Consider the following 5,281-nt stretch of genomic DNA (forward strand, 5'->3'; position numbering starts at 1 on the left):
CTCTCTCTATATATATATATATATATATATATATATAAAGTCTGGACAAAACCCTAGAAAAGAAACCGGAAAAAACCAAAAATCAAAATCTCCAAAATCAATTAAATTCTCTATTTTAGAAATTCCATTTTATTTATATTTAAATATTCTATAATATTATGATTCCAATATATTTTTGGGAAAAGTCCAAAAAAACCCAATGAACTTTATTGTTTGGAATGATTAAGTCATTGGACAATTTTTTAAAACAAATAAATCCTTGGACATTCTAGAACCCGTTAAATAAGTTATTGGACTTTACAAAACATGTTAAATAAGTCATTGGACTTTCTAAAATCTGTTAATTATATTTTGTTAGTGGAAAAGGTCCGAAAAAACCAATGGATTTTCATATTTTGAACGATGAAATCCATAAATATTTTTTGAGCGAAAAAAGTACTTACATTTATTAAAAAAAACAAATATACCATTCTTATTACTATTCGTAAAATATACAAAAGTTGTATCAAAAGCATAATAATCTGCATACAAATTTTGGGCATAATTTTACCAAAAGTTAAACTGTAACGCCCCAACCCACACATTGCATGTAACACATATATTTCATACGAAAGAAATACATATTCCTATACATCTGGGTCCCATAGTACAAGAAACTATCATGACCRAATACAAGGTCCAAAAATTCAAAATACAATCTTGTACTAAACAACAAAACTAATCATCAGAAGCAATTCCTCATCCGAAATGCATATAAGAAAAGTATTAAATCTTTTCATTTCCTTTACTTTCTATACCTTCTGCAATACACATTTTAAAATCACAAAAACGAGGGTTAGACTAAAGAGTCTAGTGAGTTACCCTAATCATGTAATYGCAGGGTGAAGGATCACCAAAACCTTTATAAAATCAATTATTCATATATATAACAAATATGAATACACAAGAACAAAATACTAGATCATTTCCACTTTCAAGCTAACCACGTAGCTATACCAATTTCATACCTTTAGAATCAATCGGGTTGCATTCAATGCCACTTTTAAACCTTTTCTTATCAAACGAGGTTTAAACAAAGATTCAGGCTAAACCTGACGTTTCCTTCTCAATAACATCCAGACTATGATTTTCAATAAGAACCTTGATCTTAAATCTTTAAATCACAAAGAAATAAAGATTCCAGACCACGGTAGTCTTAAGGGATATAATAGAAAGTGTTATATAATACCACACACAGACAATGCCACCCTTATATCAAATGTACACCTCTCCTTGATATGCCACCCTTATCCCAAGGTACACCTCTCCTTGATATGCCACCCTTATATCAAATGAACACCTCTCCTTGATATGCCACCCTTATCACTTCAACAAAATATTTATAAAAATAATTCCAAATAGACCGCAGTCATTGGAATTGCTATCAGTCTAAAACATTTATATCAAAACTTCATTTTTATGATAAAAGAATTCCCATCAAAAACATTTTTAACACAATCCGATCAACAACCGGTCAACAATCCGGTCAAGCATCATCCAGATTAAACACTTAGAATTAAAGTCCACTTTGTCCGGATATCAAGTCCGGTCAACACACCACACACTCTTTGAACGGTTTAACACTTAAAAACAAAATTCATCTTTTTGTCCGGATAACAAGTCCGGACAATCATTCCGCTCAAGACTTGACCGGTTTAAATAAACCGCTCCCCATGTGGTCGTATTACTACTTCTCAGTATAAAATCATGAGTAATACTACCAATCATAAACCGCTCAACACTCAACCGGTTTACCAACTTCGGACAACAAAACGCCCATGGCTTGTCTGGTTTAAACTAGTCCGGTCAATAAGCCGCTTAAGGCTTGTCTGGTTTAAAACAATCCGGAAAATAAACCTTTCAAGGCTTATCCGGTTTAAAACAATCCGGACAATAAACCTTTCAAGGCTTATCCGGTTTAAAACAATCCGGATAATAAACCTTTCAAGGCCCTTATCCAGTCACTCTTTGCCCGGATAAACACTTAGACAATATAATCAAGGTTTCTATCCAAATGATGAAAATACAAAGCATGCAAATAAAACCAGTAAAATCTTTATACAAAAAGGTTTAGAAACCACTCACCTCAAAAGGCTTTTGAAATCAAAATGCTTGAAACCAACTTGAATCACCAACACTTGAATTCACTCTTTTCTTATCCGGACAACTCTCTTTAAGTACTTAAATTTCTCAAAATAGCAGGAAGCAGAAAATGAGAAGACTGAGCCTCCTATTTATACTTTACAAATAGGGAAGGTCGGCTAACCGCCTTCCTTTCCTCTTTCACTTCATGCATAAAACATAACCATGCATACATACATACATACATACCCCATACTTCCATGCATGCATATAAATATATATATATATATATGCACATAACTTTATACACAGAATCACATTATGCCCATAATTTTCTCATACCAGCATGATAAAATATATATCAATTTATCATGAAATCACGTAATTATTTAATCAGATAATCACATATAAGTACCTTGGGTAATAACCAGGATTCGGTTATTACATTATCCACCCCTCAAGAGAATTCCGTCCCGGAATTCCTTTAATCAAAAAGCCACGGGTAAAATAATCTCATCTTTGACTCCAACTCCCAGGTCTCCTCCGGTCCTTTGTGAAACTTCCATTGTACTTTAACCAGTTATCTATTTGTTTCTCAACACCCTGATCTTTCTATCTACCACGGCTTCTGGTGTCTCTACAAAATTCAATTTACTGTCTAATTGAATCTCTGGCAAAGGTACAGCTAGATTCGGATCAGCCAAACATTTTCGCAGATTCGATACATGANATTGGAATTGCTATCAGTCTAAAACATTTATATCAAAACTTCATTTTTATGATAAAAGAATTCCCATCAAAAACATTTTTAACACAATCCGATCAACAACCGGTCAACAATCCGGTCAAGCATCATCCAGATTAAACACTTAGAATTAAAGTCCACTTTGTCCGGATATCAAGTCCGGTCAACACACCACACACTCTTTGAACGGTTTAACACTTAAAAACAAAATTCATCTTTTTGTCCGGATAACAAGTCCGGACAATCATTCCGCTCAAGACTTGACCGGTTTAAATAAACCGCWCCCCATGTGGTCGTATTCCTACTTCTCAGTATAAAATCATGAGTAATACTACCAATCATAAACCGCTCAAAACTCAACCGGTTTACCAACTCCGGACAACAAACCGCCCATGGCTTGTCTGTTTTACACTAGTCCGGTCAATAAGCCGCTTAAGGCTTTGTCCGGTTTAGAACAATCCGGAAAATAAACCTTTCAAGGCTTATCCGGTTTAAAACAATCCGGACAATAAACCTTTCAAGGCTTATCCGGTTTAAAACAATCCGGATAATAAACCTTTCAAGGCCCTTATCCAGTCACTCTTTGCCCGGATAAACACTTAGACAATATAATCAAGGTTTCTATCCAAATGATGAAAATACAAAGCATGCAAATAAAACCAGTAAAATCTTTATACAAAAAGGTTTAGAAACCACTCACCTCAAAAGGCTTTTGAAATCAAAATGCTTGAAACCAACTTGAATCACCAACACTTGAATTCACTCTTTTCTTATCCGGACAACTCTCTTTAAGTACTTAAATTTCTCAAAATAGCAGGAAGCAGAAAATGAGAAGACTGAGCCTCCTATTTATACTTTACAAATAGGGAAGGTCGGCTAACCGCCTTCCTTTCCTCTTTCACTTCATGCATAAAACATAACCATGCATACATACATACATACATACCCCATACTTCCATGCATGCATATAAATATATATATATATATATGCACATAACTTTATACACAGAATCACATTATGCCCATAATTTTCTCATACCAGCATGATAAAATATATATCAATTTATCATGAAATCACGTAATTATTTAATCAGATAATCACATATAAGTACCTTGGGTAATAACCAGGATTCGGTTATTACATTATCCACCCCTCAAGAGAATTCCGTCCCGGAATTCCTTTAATCAAAAAGCCACGGGTAAAATAATCTCATCTTTGACTCCAACTCCCAGGTCTCCTCCGGTCCTTTGTGAAACTTCCATTGTACTTTAACCAGTTATCTATTTGTTTCTCAACACCCTGATCTTTCTATCTACCACGGCTTCTGGTGTCTCTACAAAATTCAATTTACTGTCTAATTGAATCTCTGGCAAAGGTACAGCTAGATTCGGATCAGCCAAACATTTTCGCAGATTCGATACATGAAAAGTGTTATGAATCCGATTCAGTTCTTCTGGTAGCTCTAACTGATATGCTACTGGCCCAATTCGCTTATATATTCTAAATGGCCCAACATACCTTGGACTGAGCTTTCCTTTCTTTCTGAATCTGATAAAATCCTTCCATGGCGAAACTTTTAACATTACAAAATCGCCTACATCAAATTCAATGGATTTTCGACGATTATCTGCATAACTTTTCTGGCGATCCTGTGCTGTTTTGATTCTTTCGTGGATCTGTTCAATATTTTCAGAAGTTTCTTCAACAATTTCAGGACCCGTTAGCTGTTTTTCACCCACTTCATTCCAGCACAACGGCGTTCGACATTTACGTCCATACAATACAACATATGGTGCCGCTTGGATACTGGAATGATAACTATTGTTATATGCAAATTCTATCAATGGTAGGTGATCTTCCCATGATCCTCCGAAATCGATAATACAACTTCTCAACATATCTTCGAGAGTCTGAATAGTCCTTTCACTCTGCCCATCAGTTTGTGGATGATAAGTTGTACTTAGTCGAATTTCGGACCCCAGAGTTCTGTAAACCTCCCCAGAATTTTGAAGTAAACCGACTGTCTCTATCAGAGATAATAGACAAGGGAACACCGTGTCTGGTAACAATTTCTTTAATGTAAATCTGCGCTAGTTTTTCTAAAGCGTATTTCTCTCTTATTGGTAGAAAATGTGCAGATTTAGATAAACGATCCACAATTACCCAAATCGCGTCATATCCTTTTGGTGTTCGTGGTAATTTCATAATGAAATCCATGGTAACGTGATCCCATTTCCGTACAGGTATTTCCAAAGATTGAAGGCTTCCATAAGGTCTCTGGTGTTCAATCTTGACCTGTAAACATGTTAGACACTGTTCCACATATCGTGCTATATCTCTTTTCAATCCTGGCCACGAATAAAAAGGTTTTAAATCTCGATACATCTTATTGGTACCTGGATGGATAGAGTATC

General features: G+C 35.1%; 1 pseudogene; it reads right to left on the reverse strand.

Moving 5' to 3' along the window:
* LOC112504141 overlaps positions 1-5,281 on the reverse strand; it is a 19,961-nt pseudogene that overhangs the window by 2,342 nt on the left and 12,338 nt on the right.

The sequence above is a fragment of the Cynara cardunculus genome, unplaced genomic scaffold, assembly GCF_001531365.2.
Source record: "Cynara cardunculus var. scolymus isolate 2C unplaced genomic scaffold, CcrdV1 Un_Scaffold_4767, whole genome shotgun sequence".
Taxonomy (NCBI): Eukaryota; Viridiplantae; Streptophyta; class Magnoliopsida; order Asterales; family Asteraceae; genus Cynara; species Cynara cardunculus.